This window comes from Hylobates moloch, unplaced genomic scaffold (assembly GCF_009828535.3).
Source record: "Hylobates moloch isolate HMO894 unplaced genomic scaffold, HMol_V3 SCAFFOLD_1, whole genome shotgun sequence".
NCBI lineage: Eukaryota > Metazoa > Chordata > Mammalia > Primates > Hylobatidae > Hylobates > Hylobates moloch.
Genome location: NW_026652276.1, coordinates 24,439,481 through 24,465,490, shown reverse-complemented (window position 1 = coordinate 24,465,490; position 26,010 = coordinate 24,439,481). Strand labels below are relative to the sequence as shown.

General features: G+C 39.8%; 1 long non-coding RNA gene across 2 annotated transcripts; it reads right to left on the bottom strand.

Annotated features, from left to right (window-relative positions):
* Positions 1–17,991: 17,991 nt before the first annotated feature.
* On the bottom strand, positions 17,992–25,782 carry LOC116810317 (uncharacterized). 2 transcript variants are annotated; one of them, XR_009213477.1, is made up of 4 exons: positions 25,621–25,782; positions 24,592–24,690; positions 19,073–19,155; positions 17,992–18,479 (listed from the first exon to the last, which is right to left on the bottom strand). It is a non-coding gene; the product is annotated as an uncharacterized LOC116810317 (long non-coding RNA). The 2 variants fall into 2 exon arrangements; XR_004370266.2 differs by lacking the exon at positions 24,592–24,690.
* Positions 25,783–26,010: the final 228 nt, after the last annotated feature.

Genomic DNA, 26,010 nt, shown 5'->3' with positions numbered 1-26,010 from the left:
CCTCAGCCTCCCGAGTAGCTGGGACTACAGGTGCCCGCCACCATGCCTGTCTAATTTTTTGTATTTTTAGTAGAGATGGAGTTTCACCGTGTTAACCAGGATGGTCTTGATCTCCCGACCTCATGATCCACCCACCTCGGCCTCCCAAAGTGCTGGGATTACAGGCATGAGAGGTGAAGTTTTTTGGGCCACTTCTTATGACTGCTGTGGATCGGCTCAGATGTCTACCCCTGGCCCAACAGATGTCTCCAGGGTGTTGAAGGTCACTGGTCTAAACCCTATTGACCCCTGGGGAAGGAGTATCTGTTACAGGCTCTTTCCATAGAAGGGGGCTATGGCTGTGGCAGGCATTCAGAGTTCTATGGACTGCTCAGTATATACATTCATTTGGTATTTTGTTAAATTCACTATTTACCAATTTTGACGTGAAGTGGCCACAGTTACACAAGAAAAACACCAACCTTGAAAATTATTTTATATGTAAATGTTACCAGAAACAGGTCTCAATCCACACCCCAAGAGAGGGTTCTTGGATCTCATGCAAGAAAGAATTCAGGGCAAGTCCATAGAGTAAAGTGAAAGTGAGTTTATTGGGAAAGTAAAGGAATAAAGAATGGCTACTCCATAGACAGAGCAGCCCCGAGGGCGGCTGGTTGCCCATTTTTATTGTTATTTCTTGATGATATGCTAAACAAGGGGTGGATTATTCATGCCTCCCTTTTTAGACCATATAGGGTAACTTCCTGATGTTGCCATGGCATTTGTAAACTGTCATGGCGCTGGTGGGAGTGTAGCAGTGAGGACAACCAGAGGTCATTATCGTGGCCATCTTGATTTTGGTGGGCTTTAGCCAGCTTCTTTACCGGAACCTGTTTTATTAGCAAGGTCTTTATGACTTGTATTTTGTGCCAACCTCCTATCTCATCCTGAGACTTAGAATACCTTAACTGTCTGGGAATGCATCCCAGTAGGTCTCAGCCTCATTTTACCCAGCTCCTATTCAAGATGGAGTTGCTCTGGTTCAAAAGCCTCTGATATAAACACAGTGGGAAATCACCTATTCCTTGCCCATTGTTAATCTTGAGCCCCTGTTTTCCTCCTTACAGTACTTCCTCCACACGGTATTGGAGAAATTATGTCTTAATCCAGAGAATATGTTGTTCCCCTTGCCTGGAATATTCTTTCCTAACTCCCTTTTGCCCTGACTAAAGTGACCCCATTCTTCTGACATTAAATTTCACTTCTGGTAAGACCTTCACTGACCTCTACTCTAGGATAGGTTCTCCTACTGAATGTCCCCATCTCCTATCCTCACAGACACTACACTTTATTATAATTAAATGTTGTCCTGCCCTGCAAGGTATGAGTTACCTAAGTATATAATTGCACCTGTTCCTTTCACTACTGCATTTCTATTGTTCAGCAAAGTCCTTTGTGTCTAGTATGTGCCCAAAAAATCTGCGGCTGTCTTTGTTGAATGACAGAGAGGGATATCTCCGGGAGATTGAGTTTAAATCCCTGTCCTGTTATGACATCTGAGACAAGTCATAGTTCCTGTATTATTTACCTCACAGGGTTTTTATATATGAAAATGTTTTTTCAAATTGTGAAGGTCTACAAAAATAAGACAAAAGCATTTGATGGGAAAAGATGCTCAGATAATTTTGTGCCTCTTCAGAGAAATTTAAATGATTTAAATGCCAATTGCTTGAGTAAGTGAATAAAATAATACTCTCATCCTAACATAATTTCATAAATCAAAGATTATCATCAAAGGAGTGTTAGAGACGGAGAGACTCTGGAGCTTATCCTTTGTTCTACCTGGAAATGAATTGACTTGGAATCTATGTGACTTGCCCAAGTCAAAAGCTGTAAACAAACAGGGCTCAGAAAAAGGGTCTTCTCTAGGCCTGCCCTTCACATACTCAGAAGCATGTGCACTTGCAGGAGGAAGCCTGTCCAGCCGCGCTTGGTCTCTGAATGCTTACAGCAGCCAAGCAGCCTCCTCTTTGGCTGCTACCAAGCCGACCTTTGATTCGAGCTTCCCACAAACCATTATTTCTTAAAAATTCAGGAATCATCAAATTCTCTAGTGCTTTTTTTTTTCATTTTTTTCTTTTCTCTGTGCTTCACACTGACCCATTTCTTCTCATTGACCCATGAAGAAGCAGCAAAAAGAGAGATGTGCACATTGAGTCAGAGCCTTTATGTGCTATGATCCAATATGTACCACACTCCCCACATTAGTTGGCTGGAGAGCTATCTGGGGGCTTGAGAATCTAGACCTCTGATTTCCAAGCAAGATGAAGTTATTCCCAACACACGTGGCTTCCCAGTAAGAAGAATTCTGTATATTTCTGTGTGTGTGTGTGTGTGTGTGTGTGTGTGTGTTTCTGGTTGTTACAGGAATTAGAAGCAGTGGCAAAAAAATAATCCTAATAAGGAGTCCTTTGTGCCCAGCTGTTATAAAACAGGATTTTTCACAAGCATTTACTCTCTCCCCACAACAAAGCCTTAAAGTGCAAAAGTTCACCCTGAGCATTGCCCACTGCTTTTCTTTAAACCTTCCAAGAGACACACAAGGCTCTTATTTTTCAGGTCCCATCTGGCCATAAATTGCAATAGACATTAATTTATGAAAACAAATGACACCAGCCTACTCCACGACATTTTGAAATGGGAGTATTAGGCAGGGCAATAAAGCAGGAATAAAATAAAAACACTCAGACCCCGTAGCTGCCCTGGCAATGCCCCAAGCCACACAAGGACCCTCAATATCCCTGTTCCAACACACTCTGCTCTTGCAAAGTTACAGTTATTTGATCATAAGACATGAAATTCACTTTTTTGGTCAGAGTGTGACAGGAAATTAAACATATCCAAGCCTTTCTCCATGTGACCAGAATCACCATTCTACCTGCAGAGTTTACATCAATGGTGATAACCACAGATAGAGCAAAGGAGCTGGATTATCAATACTGGCAGATGATTTGGCTGGTGGTTAATCCATTCTCCCCAGAGTCTAGGGGAGTTATTTCATTCTTGGGACTCTTGTCTAAGATTTGGTGTGTGGAACTTCTAGTAGAGTCAAGGGGATGGTTTACAGGCATGCAGAGGAAAGGTAATTTTAACCTCCTTATTATATACCTGCAATTGCCAGCATTAAGCAGACAAGCAGTGCCAACTCAAATACCACAGGAAAGATGCAAAAAGAAAGGGCTGAGTAATGTGTCTGTGACTCTAGGCAAGACAGCTGGCCTTTCTAGTTTTCTGTTTTTTTCTGGATGCTTGAACCTAATGTATCTTAGTTTTTCAGGCATGCATACTGAGGGCAGTAAGACACACATATACATGCAAGAAATCTTTGTGCTCTGAGAGACAATCAATAGGTATAACTTTAAAACTCATTTTCATTTTATTTATTTATTTTTTGAGACAGAATCTCACTCTGTCACTCAGGCTGGAGTGCAGTGGTTCAATCTTGGCTCACTGCAACCTCCTCCTGAGTTCAAGCAATCCTCATGCTTCAGCCTCCCAAGTAGCTGGGATTACAGGCATGTGCCACTCATTTTCATTTTAAAAGGCTACGCTTAGCATTAAAAGTTAAATGGAGGCTGGAAGAGGGGTTACAGTCTTCTCCTGCCAGTCTCCGTTTCATCAAACGAAAAGATACAAGACTCATCAGACCCAAATGGAGGTTAAAAGATCAGCCTCTTTATTGCTGAAGGATATACCTAATCATTCTCTAAAAGTAGAACTTCTAGGAAATTATTAGAGAGTAGGACTTAAACCTTGAGCTCAATGGAACTTCCTTCTCCTCCTACTCAAATCTTGGTCTCAGGACTCACCTGTTTGGACAGCTGAGTTGAGAGTCTGACATAAATTCACCGGCCTAGCCACCAGCAAGGTAGCTACAAGGAAGAACAGGGCTGCCCCATATCCTCTCCAGGATATCCTTTCTGGGCCCTCCGTACTAGGGGACCTTGCCTAGAGAAGTTTATCTCATAGAATTTCCTATGAGGAGGAGATTAAAGACTATGATCCTGCAATTCCCCCGAGAGAACACAGAGCCAAGAAACTAAGAAACGACGCCACGTGTGAACGGCATATGGCATTTAATACTGTCCCCCATCCACTATTAAATGTGGTTCCATGAAAGTCAGGTCCTCAACAGTCAGGTTAGCTAGTCCTCCCACTCTAGGGAGGGGCAAATAAGCAAGTGGAGAGAGAAGACGGAAGTATTGTATTCTTTCTTTACTAGTCAAAGTGCAAACATGAGAAGGAGAGTATAACTGTTCCTCCTCTCAGTTAGAATTTCCTTACTGGGGGAATTCAGGAAACAGGAACATAACCAGTAAAAGAAACTTTGGCAAGACCTTCCTCAGAATGTTTCAAGACTGGGAGAGAACAACATCCCAAGTGGGACAGAATTCTAATTTTTCTCTCTTGAAATGTTTCCATCCTTGGAACTGCATTCATGGTAAGATATCTGATTGATCCCATCCTGCAGTCTTCTTGGTTGGTCCTGGGGGTGGGTGGGCAAAAAATAACACTCCTCCCTATAGAAGGCCATGTTTTCCCTGATCTACTGGAAGGTGAAGTGATGGTCCAAGGCCTAACAGCAGGGTCCTCACCACTGAGGAAAAGAGAGAATGTTCTGTAGATTTTCCCAAGACTGACATATATAAACTGTGAATCATTCACTTAAGGACAGGATGGGAAGAGCTGATGGAAGCCAAGGGGGAGAGACAGTACAGAGGAAGATTTCCAGAGATAAAGAAAACAACTCCTCAGTGAGCCGGCTTGGAGAGAACAAGTGGAGGGAGGCACGTCTTCAGCCTGTCGTTAGCAGATGTTTACTAACTCACTGTGGTACTGGAGCCAGCTGTGGCTAACTGAGGAACATTTTCCATCCCAGATCCTTTGTGGTGAAAAAGAATAAAGTAGAAAATGGATGGCACCAGATTGTGTCCACGATTTATCATTTTAATCTTGTCACCAAGAATTGAAGAGACCCAGTCAGTGAGGCTAGGGCAAAGGAAAAGGCAAAAATATATATATTTGACAAGAATCAGTTATTTGAGGTCAATCCAGGAAGTTTTTTTAGCACATAAAAAATGCCTAAAAGAAAGAAAGAATAGTAATCTAGTAATCTCTCATGGCAACTTTTCAAGGGTGAAGAATTTAATTTGTTAAGGATGTACAGCAGCACGGTGTAAGGATGGAACACTAGCTCAACAACTTAATAGGGACAGAATTCCTGCGACGGCAGAGTTTCTCCAGAGGTCACTTGACCCTTACTCAGACTCTAAGAAGAGCTGTTGTCAGCCCAAACATGGCCATGCTCTGTTCTTATGACTATGACTTGTTCCTGCAATTTGTAATATTTTGAATCAGTATCCTTTGAGAATTAGAACTTAGGACAAATTTTCTTTCACCTCTTTCTTCTTCTCAGACTCTTTCCTATTCGTTCCTGCTTCAAGACTTTTGTACTTGCTGCCCTTGTGCCTAAAATGCTCTTGCATCAGCTCTTTACCTGGCTGATTTCCTTTCACCCTTCTGATCATGGTTTAAATATCATCTTCTCCAACAGGCCTTCTCTTATGGCCTCATCTAAAGTAAAGACAATTCTCTATGAGATTCTATCCCATTACTCTGTTTGTTTATATAATAGCAATTAACACATTATCAAATTTTAATAATTATCAGATTATCAAAGAGGAACTCAAAAGGGAAATTAGAAAATATTTTGAACTAACTGAAAATAAAAATTTGTGGTATGGCACTAAAGTAGTACTTTGGGAAAAATATATTGCCAAATGCTTAGATTAGAAAAAGATACAAGTCTCAAATCAATTACTTCAGCTTCTGCCTCAAGAAAATGAAAAAAAAGATACTTACCAGGGGAGATACCATGATCATCAAGAAAATGAAAAAAGAGGAGTAAATTAAATCTAAAGTAAACAAAAAAGAAATGATAAAAATCAAAACAAAAATCTATGAAACATAAAAGAGTAAAACAATATAAAAATTAAATAAAAAATGAAATAATAGTTGTTTAAAAACATCAATAATCAATCTCTAATCAGACTGATCAGGAAAAGTCAGAGAGCAAGAAAGGACACAAATTACCAATATCAGGAATGAGAGGTGGCATCACTACAGATATTACCATATGAAAAGGACAATAGGAAAATATTATATATAACTTTATGCCAATAAATTGACAACCTAAGTGACAGGGGCAAATTTTTTTAAAGACACTGTGTTAGTCTGTTCTTTGTGTTGCTATATAAAGAAATCTCCAAAACTAGGTAATTTATAAAGAAGAGACATTTGATTGGCTAACGGTGCTTCAGGCTGTACAAGCATGGCACCAGCGTTTGCTTAGCTTCTGGGAAGCCTCACGGAGCTTTTACTCAGGGAAGAAGGCAAAGCAGCAGCAAGCACATCACGTGGTGAAAGTAGAGCAAGAGAGAGAGTGTGTGTGGGTTCTGGGAGAGGTTCCAGACACTTTTAAAAAAAACAGATCTCAGGAGAACTCACTCACTATTGTGAAGACACAACCAAGCCATGAGAGATTCACCCCCATTGCCCAAACACCTCCCACTAAGACCCACCTCCAACGCTGGGGATTACATTTCAGCGTGAGATTTTGCAGGAACATATGTTCAAACTCTATCAGGCACAAACTACCAAAGCTCACTCAAGGAGAAATAGGTAACATTAGCACAAATAACTTTATATCTAATAAAAAAATTAAATTTGTAGTTAAAAATCTTACCACAAAGAAAACTTCAGGCTTAGATGTCTTCACTGGTGAATTACATTTTAGAAAGAATTAATACCAATTCTACATAAACAACTCTAAAAGTTGAAAAGGACAAAATATTTTCCAACTCTTTTTATGAAATGAGGCTTACTCTGATACAAAAGTCATATAAATACATTATAGGAAAAGAAAATTACATACTGTCATCAAACATAGATGTAAAATGTCTATACAAAGTTTTAGCAAATCAAGCTCAACATATGTACAAGGAATTTTACAAATGACCAACTAGGGTTTATCCCAGAACTGCAAGGTTGGTTTGATATTTGACGACAAATCAGTGCAATTCACTACTATTAGCATACTTTAAAAAATAAAAATCATATGATATTTCTGATAGATACCAAAAAAGTATTTGACAAAATTCAGTGTTCCTTACCAAGAAATTAAAATTAAAATAAAAAAACCACAAACCTTCAGCCAACCAGGAATAGAAGAGAACTGCCTCAATCTTACTTAATGGTAAAAAGCCAAATGTTTTTCTCCTAAGACAAGGTACAGGAAAATCATGTCTGCTCTAACAGTTCCTATTTACTCTACGATGGGTTTGAGTCAGGGCAGTCAGACAAGAGCAAGAAATAAAAACCATACAGATTGGAAAAGAAGAAGAAAATCAGATAGAATTTACGAAACATCAATTGGATTTCTACATGGTAACAATGATAATATAGAAATTGATGTTAAACATAATATTATTTATAATAACATCAAAAATATGAAATATTTAAAGACAATTCTGACAAAATATGTGAAAGGGCTATGCCCTGAAAATTACAGAACATTGTTAAAGAAATCTTTAAAAACCCAAACAAATGGCAAGATTACATCATGTTCATGGGTTATAACATTCATGTTGTTAAGATGTCAGTTCTCTCAAGATTGAGCTATAGATTCAGTGTAATCCTAATAAAAATTCCAGCAGATTTTTGGTATATTTAACAAACTGTTTCTAAAGTTCATGTGACAATTTAAAAGATCTAAAACAAATTTAAAGCAAAATTGAAAAAGAAAAACAAAGTTGGATGACTAACAGTATCTGAGCTCAAGATTTATTGTAAAAGCTGAAGAGATCAGGACAGTGGGCTACTGGCATCCAGACCAACAAACAAATCAATGGAGCAGAAGACATGTTCCAAAAATAGATCCGTGCAGAGATGGACAACTTGGTTTTTTACCAAGGTACAAAGATGATTTAGAGTAGGGAGGGTAGGCTGCAAAAAATTGTGCTGTAACATTTGGATATTCACATGCCAAGAATGATCTTCAATCCATATTTCACATCATAATAAAAAATTAACCCCAAATACATCCCACTATGTAAAATCTAAACTATAAAACCTTCACAAGACAGCATAGGATGAAAACATTTGTGAACTTGAATTAGGTAAAGATTTCTTAGGTCTTACACCTAAAGCATAATCCATAAAAGGAAAATAAATCATATATTGGCTTTCAAAGTTAAAAACTTCTCCTCTTCAAAAGACAGAATTTTGTAAATTCTGTAAAGAGAATTAAAAGATAAAAGGCAGCCTGGGAGAACATATTTGTAAATAATATATCTGACACAGAAGCTGTATTTAGAATTCATAAAGAACTCTCAAAATTCAATAATAAGAAAGCAAGTAATCAAATACAAATGGTCAAAAGATTTGAACAGACAGTCACTAAAGAAAAAGTATGGTTGGCAAATAAATAGACGGAAAGATGCTCAACATTAGCAGTTGTTAGGGAAATGCAAATCAAACTAGAATTAGATACCACTACGGAGTTAATGGAATGGCTAACATTGAACACACTGACCCATTTCATGTGTTGTCAAAGATACGGAGTGACTGGGACACACACATTACTGTTGGGCATAGCCACTTTGGAAAACAGTTTGGCAGATTTTTAAAAAGTTAAACATATACTTACTGTATAATCCAGCAATCCCACTCCTAGGTAAAATAATCACTTATCTTCACACACAGAAAACCTATACATGGATGTTTACTGCAGCTTGATTTATAATTGCACAAAACTGTAAATGACCCAGATGTCTTTTATCAGGTAAATGGTCATGCCAGATTTGGCATATCTTGTACATATTATGGTACTCTATTCAGTAATAAAAAAGACACATTCTTTTTTCTGTTGATGCAATCCGTAACACAGGTGAATCTCAAAATAATTATGCAGAGTTAAAGAAGCCAGACGCCAAGAAAAAGATGCATCGACCAGGCAAAATAACCAGTGCTCTGCCCCCACTAACCAATGGGATTCAAAAATGATTTTTTTTTTTGTCACTTGTACCCATGGCATGAAACACTTGCTCAGAATCCATATCTCTTGATTATGCTGTTAGACAATAGCTTATTATCTGTGTGCATTTTGGGATCATATACTTTTATTTCACTGAACACTTCTCATCCCTATTACCACCATTGCCACAAAGCAATCTTCAGAGTTATGATTTAGAACTCAAGAGCTGCTAGACCTATGAATTGGGCAGCTCAAGAATTCCATGGTTCAACTCTGAAGTTGCAACTTTGATGCTTCTAGCTGGAAGTGGGACAAACTTGGTCATCTAAAGATGACCCCCAAATAAATAAAATTCCGGATCTCTGCTTAGACTACTCCTGCCAGAAACCTCCAAAGTCAGGTTCTCCAGAAACAGCCTAGTCCTGGATTCTGACCATTCAAGTCTTTCCCTTACTTTCTCCTGAAAATGTGGAGCACAGGGAGCTGCTCCTGTCCAGAGTGTGGACAACTGGAGTGAGATACTTAGCAGGTGAAGCATTTGCCACCACCTTCACATATAGGTCTCTACTTTGTTTTTGACTTACCCTTCCAATTTGAGCTGTTGTTTTCTTCATAGCCTTTAAAACCAAGTTTGATTTCTAATTATTTTTTAAAATCATCTCATCAAGTCAATGATTTCATGACTTTTTCTGGTTAAAACCCCCAGTTTAATTAATCTCAGAGGAATCTTTTTGCGTGGTCTCTCCTTATGGTCATCTCCCATCCCATCTGTCCCATCCTTATGAGGGGGATACAGCCACTCAGCAATCATGATTCTTCCATGCTGCTATCTACCCTTTCTGTCTTGTTTTCCCGAGTTGCAGGGATTGCACACCCATTGGGATTGTGAGACTTCTCAGAACCAGCTTCTTCACAGAAATTCTTTCTAACTCCTCCAGCCCATGGAGCTGCATGTCAAGTTACACATTCTTAAAATGTTCATCACTGACTAGGATCTATCTCCCAGTTCCTCCCCAGTAGTCTCCAACCCTACCACTCCCCTCCAACTCAACCTACTGGCATCATTGCCTGCTCCAAACTATGAGTGGGAAAGTGAGAGTAGAAATTTCTGTATCAGGATCCATAAGCTGAAGTGAGTGGGAGAAGGACTTGAAGACAGTCTGTTAACACCTCAGGGAGAGTTAATTAAAACCTGAGGAACCAGAGATACCAGATAGTCCTAGCATAGCTCAACAATGGCAACTTGGCAGTTTTTATTAGTGCCACAATCATACTAAAGAAGGAAGTGAGTGGAGAGGTGCAAAGAAAACAAAGAGAACAGAGAAGATGGTGGGGAGGACAGAAGCCTAGCTTTTGCTGATTTCTTGGACTGTTTAGTTGAAATCCAGGAGTTCTGAGAAAGTTTAGTCATGCCTCTCCAGCTTTGCCCATCGCTGGACTTTTTCTGGGTTGCTGCTGCCAAATATTTGAAAATTTTTGAGAGATTATTTTTTGTGGAAATATAGCCAAAAGTTTCGGGGAAATAGACAAGTTTCTAAGAAGCTGGACTCCAAGAATGGGTTCAGTGTGAGTAGAAAGGAATATTTTAAACAAATCTAGGACTAAGACTATGGCTATATTCAAAAGTGATTAAAAGTATTTGAGGATTAGTGAGAAAGATACCAAGTGGTATCAAAGTGTTTATTTTAAAGATGAAACAAAGAGATTAAGCTTCTGATGTGTTGATAGAAGGCTAGCCTGTTCTAATAAAACTATTCTCCTTCTTTTGCTTTTTCTCCCTTTTTATTTTCATTTTACTTACAATCCACTCCCACTAGCCTTATTCACAGCAGCGGCCCCAAGCAGTCTCAACCACGCGTCTAAGATTCTATTCAATTCACTACTTGGTGTCAGTACAGCCTGAACAAAGTGTCACCTCTTGGGGTGATGGCCAAAGGTCCTGAAAACTGATACAAACTTACAAAAATAACTCACCACCAGCATTTCATATCCTCATTTTCTTCCTGTCCATCTATGCTTCAACTTGTACCTCTCTTCCCTTGACAACCAGAACCTCTGCATTAGCACGCAGCGAGCACACAAATAAGATCATCATTTTTCCCGAGTTCTCTCATCTCCAGCCCATGATGTTTTACTGTTGCATAAGATTTCACTCCAGAATGTCCTTTGGGCCTGACATTCCTAGACATCAAACATCCCATCCCTACTTGATTTCAAAACTGTTAGTATTCCATAAGTAAAATTAAGTAGGACTCCTAAGGTAATGTTTTCTTTATCTGATAATTACTGGCTTTCTAACTTTGCTAGACCAAGCCCTCAAAAACACAAATACAGAGGGAGTACAAGAAGGGGACATAGAAAAAGAAAGCAAACATCTAAGTATATTCAGGGATCTCTGTAACATTCAGACACAGAATGTTAGAACTTGGAAGGATCTTAGGCAATATGGTTCAATTCTTGCCAGCTTCACAAGTTGTAGCATTAGCTGGGTGAGCTTGGACATACCATTTACACTCTCCAAGCTTCATTCAGTGACAGAGCCAGGTTTGGGACCCAGATATTCTGATACTTTTCTTCCATGAAGCCTTTCCAATTACATAACCTACAAGTGTGCTCATTCTTTAGCGCAAATGTAGAAAAACAAGCTTTGTGTCCATCAGGGATGAGCAGGGTACCCCCTACTGAAAGTGTTTTTGCCAGACTTAGTTGCTCATGCCTGCAATCCTAGTGACTCAGAGGCTGAGGCAGGAGGATCTCTTGAGGCCAAGAGTTCAGGAAGAGCCTGGGCAACATAGAAAGACCCAAAGTCTAAAATCAATAAATCAATAAACAATAGTCAGGTGTGGTGGGGTGCACCTGGAGTTCCAACTACTTGGGAGGCTAAGGCAGGAGGACTGCTTGAGCCCAAGAGTTTGAGGCTGCAGTGAGCTATGATTATCACTGTACTCCAGCCCAGGTGATGAAACAAACCCTCATCTCTAAAACTAAAATAAAACTAAAGATAAATAAATAAATAAGTGTTCTCAGCACTCACAGCTGCAGCTGTGAATGGTCAGATCAGCTCCAGAGGGCCACTGTGGGAGAGGCCCCAAAGCAATAATAGAGAGTCCACCATCAGTTCTGAAACCACCAAGAAGCAGCAGACCTTTTGGGAGAGATCAGCACTGACCATCAGTTTTCCTTTTCTAGAGAACTATTTTCTCTCGCAAGCCCTCATCCCTTATCAGGTCCCCAGACCCAACCCCCAGCCTCAGCTCTAGAAAAATGAATCTTTAAAGACCCAACACTTGACCTGGCTGGCTAAGGGGTAGAGTGCTGTTCATTCGTCATGGAAAATTTCCTAAGGAAAAGAAATGCATTTATCTTAATTCTGCCCTTATGTTTATACGATTCTTTTCCTGAGGACTTCTACTCTTAATAGAAAGGAGAGAAAGAGGAAGAAGAGAAAATCTTTGAAGAATATACTTTATAGCCCTATGTACTGGGTCATGGCTGATAAACTAAGCCCCTTCAAAAGGCTTGAGAGCAGAGTAATTTAGATTTCCATTACCTCAAATAACTAGGGCTGTGTGCTCAGACCATTCCCTGGGTGTATTCTCCTTCTTTGGAGGCCACCTATTTCAGCCCATTAGACTTGCCTGAGAGGTTGTCTTGGGGTTACCATTGCTTCCCAGGACTTTAGCTGAACTCTGGGAAAGGCAAGCTGAGGGACTATTGAAAAACACAGAAATGAAAAACGGAGCTAGTATAAACAACACAAATTTATGTTATACAACTGGCAGAAGTTTGCCAGGGAGGATTTTGAGTGCTGGAATATATTTTTAAATCTCCATGAATAACTTAAGATCTAGGTCAAGCCAGGGCAGAATGAAACAAAAATAAAGAAAATAAAATGAGAGAGATACTGATTTGATTCATTCTCCCATCTGTGAATACCCTGAGACGTAGGCTAAGGAGAAATGCTTGTTAATTTGTGCAAGGGAATTTTTTCTCTGGTTTACTGTGTTATCCTTCCTTTTGGCCTTTGTCACTCAGTTCCAAACATCACAGTACACTGATGCCTTAAACCTACTTTGCAAATGCTCATGTCTAGTATTTTGCTTTCTTCTTTAAGCTCAAACCTTTGAGTTCTCAGGCCTTCCATCAGCTTCACGAAATGCACCCCAGCATTGCTCTCTTGATCTGTCTGTCCTCTCCTCAACCCTACCCCTCTAACACCTTAGCCTTCTAGCCACCTAGAGTCAGTCCCAGGTGGAGTTCTGAAGACACAGGTCAAATCTGCCTTTTGAGCTTTCAGACTTCTCCAGCCCTGTCTCCTTTTCTTCCAGGAATCTAATGACCATACTGTATCCCATATCCATGCACAAATCACCAGCATTTTCTTGGACAAAATTACCTTTCTCAGAATCCAGGGCTTAGCAGTCTGGAATTATCTGTATCTGCTTCCCTCAGAAATCCTGGTAATAGGTAAGAATTTGAAAACAATAAATTTAGGCCAAGTTGTTAGTACCTGAAAACTGACCTCATAGGTGAGCTAATTGGGCACTAACAATAACAATGCAATTTTTGATTTCATTCTGTCTCATTCTATTTTCACAGTCACCCTGTGAGGAGGCATAGAGACATATTACAGATAGCTGAGGTCTCAGTTAGGGGCAAGACTTGTCTAAGGGGATGACAAAAGCTTCTCATCCCACTCAGAGTGAAACTAATCTCCTTAGCATGGCCTTCAAGGCCTCTCATGGTCTGCCCTGTCTTTCCCTCTCATCTCATTTTCCATGACTCTCTGACTCTTATTTTCATATTTTCTGCTAAAGTATAATTTTCAAAACTTTAAAAACATCACTTTCATAAAAGTATAAATTGAACTCATTAATTAATGAGAGAATTAGTAACCTGTTAATATTGTTACAAAAAAGAATTTGAAGAACAAAGTATGTAGGGTGACAGAAATGTTGGCGTGAATTTACTAATAGATGCACAACTGGCTAAAATCCAATAGGAAAACTAAGTATAATGTTTGGAGCAATAAAATTGATAAGCCTTTTAGCTAGAATAATCAAAAAAAGAAAAAAAAAAGAAAGAAGTCTCAAATTATAAAGTCAGAATGGAAGAAGGGACATCATTACCAACCTTACATAAATAAAAAAATTTATAAGGGAATGCTATGAACAACTACATACCAATGAATTAGATAACGTACCTGAATTAGATAATTTTTAGAAGACACGAATTACAGAAAATTCCTCAAGAAATATAGAAATAATGAATAAATCTTTAACAAGTAAAACAATTGCATTAGTAAGTTTAAAACTCAGCAAACATTCAAAGAAAAATTGATACTAATACTTCAGAAACCCTTCCAAAAAACACAAGAGCAAGGAACACTTTTCACCTCAATATCTGAAGTCAGCATTACTGGGTCATCATACAAAGTGACACCATAAGAAAACAAAATGTCAGATCATTACCCCTTATTAATAGACCCAAAAGTACTCAACAAAGCACAAGCAAATTCAATAAAACAACATATAAATATATATATATACACTAAAACAAAGTGAGACTTATCCTAGAAATGCAAGGTTTGTTTAACGTCAAAAAATTACTTAATGTAATATACCATACTAATAGAAGAAACAGCAAAGCATTTTCTTATGTCCTTTCTCAATGGACACAGAAAAAAACTGACAAAAACCCAATGCCCATTTAAGATAAAAATGCTCAACAAACTAGAACTAGAAAAGGACTTTCTCAGCCTGATAAAGATCATTATGGAAATCCCACAGCTAATATCATACTTAATAATAAAAGACTGAATGCTCTCCCCATAAGATCAGGATTAATATGAGAATGTACACTCATCTCCTATTCAACATTATAAGGGAGGGTCTAGTCAGGGCAATTATTTAAGAAAAAGAAGTGAAGATGAAAGTCAAAGGTTAAAAAGGAAAAAGTAAAACTATCTCCATTTGCAGATGGCAAGATTTTGTATATAGAAACTATTTACAATTTCACTAAAAAACTATTAAAACTGGTAAATGAGTTGAGCAAGTTTGCAGAATACAAGATCAATATGCTAAAATAACCTGTGTTTCTATGCATCTGCAGTAAAATTTCAAAAACGAAATTAAGAAATCAATTTTGTTTATAATAATATTAAAGAGAACAAAATACTTAGGAATACATTTAATAAAATATACACCAACATCATTGAAGGAAATTAAAGATTTGATGAATAGAAAGATAGTCTATGTTCATGGATCAGATGACTTCATATTTTTTAAGATGAGTATGCTTCCCAATTTAACCTACAAGTACAAAACTATCCCAATCAAGTTAGCAGCTGCTTCTTTGTAGAAATCACTAATTGGTCCTTAAATTCATTTAGAAATGCAAAAGACCCCAAAAATATAAAACAATCTTGAAAAACAACAATAAAGTTAGATAACTCAAACTTCCCAGTTTCAAAATTTACTACAAATCTATAGTAACCAAGAAAGTGTGGTACTGACACAAGGCTAGATGTATAGATCAATGAAACAAAATTGAGAGTGCATAAATAAACCATATTTTGATGATCAGTTGATGTTCAACAAAAGTGCAATGACAATTTAATGAAGAAAGAATACTCTTTTTAACAAATTGTGGAGGGACATCTGGACATCCACATACAAAAGAAAAAATTTGGATCTCTACCACATAACATATACAGACATAAACTCAAAATAAATCATAAACCTAAATGTAAGAGCTAAAACACAAAAACTTTTAGAAGAAAACAGAAAAATAAATCTTTGCGGCTTTAGGTCAAGCAATGGTGTCTTTGATATAACATCAAAAGCACAGGCAACAAAAGAAATAATATAAATTGGATTTAAAATTAAAAACTCTTAGTTTGCAAATAATACCATCAAGAATTGAAAAAGACAAACCTCATAATGGGACAAAATAGTTACCTATACAAAAAAATACAAAAATATAGTTATCTATACAATTGAATATTATTGGCAATAAAGAATGAAGTATTGATACATATTATAGCATAGATGAACCTTGAAACCATTATGCTAAGTGACGGAAGTCAGTTTTGAAAGACTGTATACTGTATGTTTACATTTACATAAAATTTTCAGAATAAGCAAATCTATAGAAACAGACAGTAGATTAGTGGTTGCCTAGGGCTTGGGAGATGGGGAAAGCAAAACATGAAAAAGAATGAGAAGGAGCTGCTAATAGGGATGGGGTTTCTTTGTAGGGATGAGGAGGAGCAATAAAATGGTCTAAAATTAGATTGTTGTGCTGTTTGTAGAAGCTTGTGCACATACTGAACAAAACTGAATTGTAAGCTTTAAATGGATGAATTGTATGGTATAAGAATCATATTTCAATAGAGCTGCTTAAAATGTATTGTTTGGGACTATCTTTTCTACAGGGTAGAATTCAGTCACATCTCTATTAGACAAAATTCATTGTATTTCTTTAAGGAGGATCATTTGCATTACTGTCAGTTTTCCATAAGTAAAATAACTTAGAAAATAGAAATTCAGTTAAAGAGAAACATCTCAATATAATCAGATATCCCCAAAGGATACCCTAGACAATGCTCAGCTCTCTACCGAATGGATACTCAGGTATCTCTTGCCCATTTCCAAGTCCTGCAATTTCCCTAGAAAAATATGAAGCTTGTTCTAACCACAGGACCTATACCAGTTCTATCCCCTCTACTTCAAGCATTCTTCATACATATATTTACCTGGCTCATTCCCCTTTTTCATTCTGGTCTCTGCTCAACTGTTAGCCTGTTATTAAGAGCTTCCCTAATCACATGTATTAGTTATGTTTAACACATTGTCCCACAAAGCTGTGGCTTTAAACAACAAATATTATCTCAGAGTTTCTCTAGGTCAGGAATCCAGGATTATCTTACCTGTGTGGTTCTGGTTCAGGATCTTTCCTTCCACCGCAGTCAGAAGGTTGGTAGGGGCTGTAATCATCTGAAGGTCTGACTGGGGCTGGAGAATCTGTTTCCTAGATAGCTCCTTTACATGGCCTGTTGGCAGGAGGCCTCCATTCCTTGCTACATGAACCTCTTTATAAACTGCTTGAGTATCCTCACAACATGACAGCTAACTTCCCCAGAGAAGACAATCCAAAAACAGGAGGTGGAAGACACAGTGGCTTTATTATCCAGCCTGAAAGCCATATATCATCACTTCTACTTTATTCTATTTGGTAGAAGAAGTCACTAAGCCAAGCCCACACTCAAGGGGAGGTAGCTTAGGCTGCACCTTTTGAAGAGAGGGTGAAAGAGTTTGTGGACCTATTTTAAAGCACTATAACACATCCCTACACAAACACATCTCCTTGTCTGGTACTTTCTACTGCCTTATTTGATTTTTGCTTCCTTCATAACACTGGTATTATTATATTACATATGTATGTGTGACTCACTGCTTTCCCCACCACAATATAAGATCAATAAAAATATTGCATTATTTCACACTGAATACTCAGCACCTATAATAGTACAAGACATATTCAATGACTGTTTTGTTTCCTAATTGAATGAACATATGGATGAAGTTATAAATTACAGGAGCAGAACCAGGCTTGGAAACTAGGTACAATGACTCCTAACCTGTACTATTTCCCAGTATTTTACCTTAGCGGAATTCTAATGGTTGAAAGCACCTCAACAGTGATTCTGCGTGAGGAAAGGGATCTTCCCAGCCCTCCATGACATCACTCAACTGAGACCTCTTCCACACTTCACAGATCTAAAACAAACCCTGCTGACCAAAATTCAGGAAAGTCTTTGATCCATATGCACAAACAAAACCCCTCTCATCTTTTAAGAGTCTGCACGGGGCCTTGGAAGGGTGGGATATGTCTGATACCCCCACATTTTCTCCTCTCTTTGTAAAGAAAAAGTTAAATAGCACTGAAGCAGCTTGGAGCCCGGGGTTTAATACAAGTATTGCAACTGGGTTTAGGAGTAAGAGACCTTGAATGCTACCTTGCTTGTTCACTCCTGTTTATTCAGGATTTAGCAGCATTTCTGAAACCAAATATTGATGCTCCTTGGCTCTGGAGAACAAGGAAATCCACACACAATTAGGAAACAGATGGTAATGGAAAGTACACAGGTTTGGGAATTCAGATACTTTGTATCTATCACAAATTTGCTGAAAATATTATTTTTCATACCTGTAAAATGGTAGGGTGTGGCTGAGGAGAGTATAGACAATTTCAAATTCCTTTTCGGGTTCTACTGTTTTATAAGTTCGGACATGTCTTAGCATCCCTTGGATAGTCTTTGCCAGTTTCTTTCCAGATATTTCAACAACAATCAGCATGAGACTCACTTGCATGTTTCTCTCCCTTCTCTAGCAGCCTTCAGATTCTAGGAAGATGATGTGTATAAAAGAAAAAAAAAAGCCATTTCTCAATGATCTTTTTAGTACAAAGAAAAGTGATGGGAGACATTTAAGACAAACTGCCCACTTCCCGCACAATATGAGGCAAAACACCAACTTCAGGAGACTGGAGAATGGAAGTCTTAGCTCTTCCCTATCACCTCTCAGCCAGTGGGAAGTCAGAAAGAATGGTGACTCCTCACGCTTACAGAAGGCAGTGTTATTTCAAAGACTATGGTGAGTTCCCCAGGGTACTATCTCACCACACCCCTTGGTGCCCTCAATGGAGCTTCTCGATCAACACCAAAGGAGACGTGGTCTTTAGGGAAACTCCAAGCCTCAGGAACTACCTCATTAAACTGGTGTCTTAGCTGAAGAGACAGTGGTGGGGTGAAGTGGCAACAAGATGGTCATATGTGCCCTCTGATTACTTTACAGGGGGAAATTGTCTTATAACTTTCCACCTGAGTGTCTGCCTCTGCATAGCCATGGAGCAGTGCCCTGGAAACAGTAACAGTGTCTATAACAATGAGAACAACACCCACTCTGTTTAAGCCCTACCCCCAGGCAACCTCCTTACCTGATGTGACACCAGAAGGAAAGGACATGGCATTTTCTCCCTTGGGAATGTCTGGGAAATCCTATCCTTGCTTGGGTCTTGGGCTGCCACATTTCAATCAAAAGCAAAATGGAGAAAGAAGAATTTAAAAAGTTATTGGGAAGCAAGGAATAAATGAAAGGAGAGAAAACTCAGTTTTTTTTCTTTACGGCCTGTGATATATGCAAGCTAACCAATTAAAGAATGTCAGAGCTAGAAACGTTCTCAGAGATTTAGTTCAATGTCCTCCTGTTTTAGATGAAGAAATACCACAGACAGGTGAAGGAATTCATTCACAATCTCATGGTGTGAGGATCACTTGATGGTTAGGAGTTATGGTTGCAGACAGAAATGAACAGGCCTGAAGAATGGAAGAAACAGGTGAGAAAGCCAAGATGCTGATTTCTATTGAGATTTAGAAACCATGATCAATAGTATTAGTGACTCTTAAGGAGGGCGATAAAAGGGACAGAGTCCAGGATGTTACCAGATTTCTAGCATGGGAGACTGGTTACATCTTGGTGACATGTATTAAGATGGGAGATACCAGAGAGGAAACAGGTCAAGAGTTTGAGACTGTGTGTCTTATTTGAGAAGGAGACTCAGTTGCAACACCCAATAATCAATTAGGGTTGGAACCCAGGAGAGAGGTTCCAATTTGAGAGACAACATGTACTATGGGTGACAATCAAAGCCATGGGAATGGATGAGGTCTCTGAGAAAGAATTTGTAAAAGGGAGGGGAGAACAGAGCATCTGAAAGAGATGGGTGCTTGAGAGGCAGAGAGAGAAAAAAGAAATGGGGAAACTGAGGAGTGGCCACTTGGGTTGGGGGTAGAACCTGGAATAGGGGTGTGGGAGTCAAGAATAGCGCGCTGCAGAATCTAGGGTCCATGGAGCCCACATGTGCTTAGCCAGGCTCTCAGACCTTTTGCTCTTTCCTGGACAGGATGAGGCAGGAAAGTCTCTGACATCTTTGCTCTGATTTGCTCTCCTGCATGTCCCAATATGAAGTTTTGAGGCTCCTGAAGCAAAGTCAGTGTTCTCAGATACAACCCAGAGTGAATGCCTCTAGAATCAGCCTCTGCTAAGAGATTTCCCAAATGCTCCATATAGCCCATTCATACTGTCCTGCATTGAGGGTCTGGTGTGCAGATGTGTCTCTTTAGATAAGGGTGCTGCTCCTTCGATATCTGTTAAATCACAATGACTTGGACTGTCTCTTGTTTAAAAGACTCAGAACTGTGCAGAAAAGACGAGAGGAAGAGAGAAGAGAGGAAAAAGAGTAAGGAAGAGCACGGAAAAAAAAAAAAAGCAGTTAAAACAAACATCTAAATAGAAGTCTCTGTGCTTTCAAAGCTTTGATTTCTCAAGCAAAACATTTCTTAAGTGAAAAAGCCACCCCTTATTCATTTTTTATTTTTACCTTTCTAGTGTTTGGTGTAAAGTAGGAACATAAATCGTGTCCCATGAATTCATTCAAAAATCCTAATGCTATCTCAAAAACCCAGCACAAAATGCCCAAGCATTCAACATAACAGGGTTTGAGACCCAATGTGCTGCTCCTTCATGCTTCTCCTGAGAGCGATTTTCCTTGGTTACCCTCATCCTCCCTTTCATTGGCTTCCTCAAGCTCTGGCTTCTCCAAAGCATTTGAAGAATTAGTAGTCATTCTTCATGCTACCTGTTCATTTTTTTCAAAATAAAAAGTTGTACAAAGTATGCAGAAAAGCACAAAAATATGCATTGGTCTTAAGAAGCCAGGGCTGTCCCAACATATTACTCCCATAATTTTCCACTGTGGGTTCCCAGATGGGTTGGATGGTGCTCATGATTCTTCAGCTTATTTCATGCCTTATGCAGCCAGCTCCTCGGGAGGTATGGAAAATGAGAGAGTCCAGTCTGGAACCTCAGACCTTCGGACTGCCAAGGGCTGGTAGGATTTCCCCAGCATCCAATCTTCATCCTTATAAGGCTCTGCTCTGCCAAGGACCCATTCTCTTGATTTCAGCTCAATGATCTTGTCTGCCTTGGCAGGGCCTGCTCACCACAAGCTTGGATGTCATGGAATTTTGGGGAAGAAAGAGGATTAAATACTTCTCCATGTTACTTCTTGCCCTCCCTAAAACAGTTGACTGGACTCTAACACTTGGTTTGGGGAAGAATTTTACCCCGAAGCCATCTGGCAAGGCAGAAGACATGTCTTTTTATATTCTGCCTTCTTTGGGAGTAATAGACCAAGAGAGATTCATATTTGTCTCACAAAGAGGAGGTGACCGTGGTTTCTGGAGACACCTTGTTTTAAGGCAGTTGAGTCAAGAGGAAAGAGGCTGGAAAAGCAGGATGCTTACTCTACCTCCACCCCCTCACTCCCCTGGGAACTTGTCTATGGTCAAATCCCTAAAGACTCCCTTTTCACATTGATAAATCAGGGGCAAGAACCACACAGCTCACCCCAATTTAGTAAGGCCAAAACAACAGAGAGGTAGTGAGCATTTGAGAAGCACTGACATGGAAATTATAAACAATGAAGCCCTCTATAAACAGGCTCTTGGCTGAGTTTTAGAGGTGGATTTCTTCATCTAGTTTGGGGCATGTCAGTTCATCCATATAACTCCTGCACAAATCTGATCCAAAGTGTGCAACTGGATTCTTTCTGCATCTCCTTCCCTCACCTTGCTCATTCCTACAGGACACAGTATATTTCAGCACATAACTGCACATCAAATAAAATTGACTTGGGAGGGGTGGCAGCTAACCAGAATTTGAGTTCTTGTTCAGCGACATGGAATGTATGAAGCAAGGGCCTGGCCAAACAGCTTTATATAATACTACCGAGTAAAGTAGGGTAGCACCAACAAAGAATTCGAGTAAGCTTTTGGAGCTTCTTGTCCTGACCAAGTTCACCTGTAGTGAGGAGAGAACACCCATTCATGGATCACTCAGGTGGTGACAAGGAGACGAGGTAATGCCTTTACTTTCACAGCATATGAATGGCCTCTCTGGGCTGTGGGCCGAAGCTGCCATGGCCTGGAGGCAAGTCCTGCCATCTTGAAAGTGCCCCCATATCACCCTTCCACATTCCTTTTGTTTTTGTAAATGTATGTCTGTCTATATAATCTCCCCCCCTATCCTGGCAGGAAACTCATTTTGTAATGGAACAAAATCAGTCAGCCAGAGTGTCCACTAAATCGCTACTGAGATATACAAAGGGGCTGGGTTGATATTTGATGTATAAGAAAGAAAGAGAAAGTGGCCCTGAAGATGAGCCTGGGCCGAGAGGAAAACAGATCAGCACCCTGAGACCTGGGAGGCACACGCATGACGAATTTCTACCTTCTGTCTTGGTACAGTGTCAACCAAATGTGTCTTTCCACTTTACATCTCAAAACTCAGGTAATGGGGTAGGAAAGCTTAGTGTAACTGAGACAGAATTGAGGACAATGAAGTCTGCTGGCCTGGCTTTCCGCTGTAATAACTGGATATTCATCTCAGCTAAGCCACTTCAGACAATAAAGGAGAGGTCTCAGGATGTCAAATAATTAGGACTAGGCCCTTATGCCTCACTGTGTAACACAGAGCAAGTCACTGCTCTCTGGAATTTTTCATCCGCAAAATTATATTACAGCTAAGAACTGACCTACCAGAGGGCAAGAGCCCTTTAACACCCTGGTATTGCATTAGGGTCGCTCAACCCACGGGTCATGATGCATAACTCTCTGGCCATGGAGCGTCGTTTGTGTGGCTAGAATTTCCTACTGTGCCCCCAGCCCAATGCCAGGAAATCTCTCCTCTGTTTTTTTATTGATCTTTTGTTCGTATGTGTTTTGTTCTTCTTTTCTTTGTAGGCTATGAGAAATTGAAGTAAAAGAGGAGGGCTAGGGATCTAGTAGGAACTGGATTTCAGTTTTGAAGCTGAACACTTGGTGACATGAGATAGGGTGTTGATAGGTTCACCCATCACCTAACAGCAGAGCAGGGAGAAGATAAGATGGGATGCCAAGCACAAGAATAGATTTCTGAAGGGTCCCAGGACCCATGCAGACGGGCGAGACCCACACAGATCCCTATAGTAACTTAGGAGCTGGCACAAGGCAGTGAATTTAAGGGCAGTCGGTCCTTCACTCTAGGTATGTCCCTTTATGGTTTGGCAGCCAGGTGTATGCCAGCTTTTCAGGGGCAGGCACTGAAAGCTGCTGTGGGAAGCACAGCTGGCAGACCCTCCAGATTCTCAAAATTTCACCACTGTCCCTGGTATGTTGGCTAGGCCTGCCTCACTCCTTTCGCTCTTACTAACTTTCAGGAAAGGAATGCCAACCTGTCTGCTTTGTCTGGGAGACTTCCGCTGTGTTTCTGAGAAATACTGGCTATTGAGAATACCTTCCGGCCTCTGGTCCTCCCCAGTTCAATCAGCCACAGACAGGGTACTTGTTCCCTCCTTGCACCTTGAGAGACAATCCACCCACCTGCCTCCTCACTCCTCGCTCTCAATGCTTAACCAGTCTAGGCTGGAGCCCACCTGAAATGGGGAGGGCCAGGACAACTCTCTTCAGAACCAAGGGATATGGGTGACTTTGTAATGTCTGAGGCTTTGGGTTTCTGAAAATGTCACCGTGTTTTTGCTGAGTCGTGGCCAGTTTTCCTGATCCCCATTTTTCCTCTTACTGCTTTTGCCCCCTTTGTCTGGTCCTCATTCCTTGGAACTCAGATATCACAAAATGTCTCCTGGGAATAGATGCACTGAGGCACTGCTACTCTCTTTCTCTCTCTCTCCCTATCTCTCTCTCTCTCACACACACCCACACATACACACCCACACATACACACACACACACACAGAGAAAACCTCATGAAATCTACAGGAAAAAGTATTAGTTTGGTGCAAAAGTAATTTGCGATTTTTGCCATTCCTTTCAATGGCAAAAAACACCATTACTTTTGCACCAACCTAATATTTGGCATTCAGTTACTTCTCAAGTGACTGATTGCCTAATCTCTTTTCCTTTAAAAAAATTTATGTTCTATCTGTAGAAAACAATATATAGTTTTGTTTTTAAAATTATTCAAACGAAAAGTACAGAAAAGTTTAAAAAATCACGCTAGTATTCCATCATTAAGACCACCCTTGTGACTTTTATGTAAGAATTGTTCCTGTGATCTCTCAATGTATACTGATAGGCATAACTTTCTAAAAATGAGATCTTACTGCTGTTTACTTTTTAAAATCAAAAGTATTAAGTTTGCCTGAATTTAGACTAAGAAAAAGATTATTAGGAACCTTTAAAAATTCCTAATATAAAAAATGTCACTTTAACACATGAAATATTTATTCCTAAAAGGATTCTTTTTGTTTGGGGTAGGGGGAGGAGTTGCAAAACTTTCAGATACAGGAATCCTGATATTTTTTAACTCATTTATTTTAGACCCTGGCTTTTAGGGCCATGGCTTGTATTTTACACCTGTTTTGAAGCTATGTTCTTCAAAAATAAAATTAGAACTCACCAGGTGTTTCAATTATTCCTTACAGTCCTGCTTCAACACTTTTGCATCGTGCTTGCTATCTACATAACACTAAGAATCCCCCTCCACTGGGACAACCATCTAGAAAGGGGGAAGAAAAGGAGAGGTTAAGGAAGAGACTGAGAGGATCAGATCTCTAGAGAAAATCCATTTGAAGCAAGGTAGACTGGCTTTCTGCCTAATTCCCCCTTTCTTTTAGCAATAACAGTTTAATAATTAGCTTTAGCCAGATTTCTAGATAATTAATCCTCCCACCACAACCTGCCCTACACCATTGTGACTTGGAAAAAAAATTAACCCCATTTTAATGGTACTGATCTACTTACATATGTTCTTATAAAACTGCTTTAAAAATCCAGTATAAGTAAGTGTAACGCTTAGAAAGCTGTGGGGCATGTTTCAGCAACAAAGCATTACTGAATTCAAAACAGCATGGGTATACCGGTATTCCAACCTGTACTCACATCTCTTCTAACATTTTAGGATGTGCCATAGGATAGGTCAAGGTTGCTTATTAAACTTTCGATCTTCTCCTGTTCTTTGGCATCCCAAACTCCCTGACCCCTCATACTTCCTACCCAAGGAGAACTTGCCCTTCCATCCACAGCATTTTATCCCGCCATGTTGGTCCCTCAATCTTCCCCCCTCCTTTTCTCCCCTTCCAGTGTGCTCCGCAGTAGTCATGAGCCTGGGCGCTTGCAGCTCCCGCTCAGGAATGCGCTTGCCTTGCTTTCGTCCTTTCTCTTATCAGAGAGGAGTGGGGAAGAGAGAAGAAGAGCAAATATGCCATAAGAGAGGAAAGGCAGGGTCTGTCAGCTCCACTCTGCTGATGATTGGTGTCATGTTGCACTGGCTTTGTGGCTGGGCCCTTGTGAAAGGTGTGAATAGTGGTGGGGTGGGGGACAGATTGCTTGAAATTTACCATCTCTCCCCCGTTGGTTTTGTTGGTTTCTCTACTCCTAGAAGCAGAGGAAAAAGAGGGGGAAGTTAAATATGTGGTGATGACACTACCTGTTAATCAGTGTCTCCAAATATCCTCCAGAGCAGATTTTCTCAGCATTGGCCAGCATGAAACGAGGGTCTTTTTAAGATCATTTTCTTTCCTGGATCGAAGTTTCTTTGTTTGTGATTCTGAGTTCCGTTCCTGCGTGTCTCTGTGGTAGGGCCTTGAATAGAGGACTAGAAGGAGAAGAATAAGAAGAAAAGTGTATATCAGGTGCTTTTAAAAAAATCAATTCAAACGAAAATTGCAAAAGGGTGCCTGGACAGCTAGGCTGACAGTGACCAGAGCTGGAGAGAGAGGCTCTGCCTGGTAACAGAGCTCTGATTGGCGGGACCTGTGCAAGGAATAGGCCTATAGGGACGGCTCTGAGCTGTGCTTCTGCAGGCAGCTGAACTTGG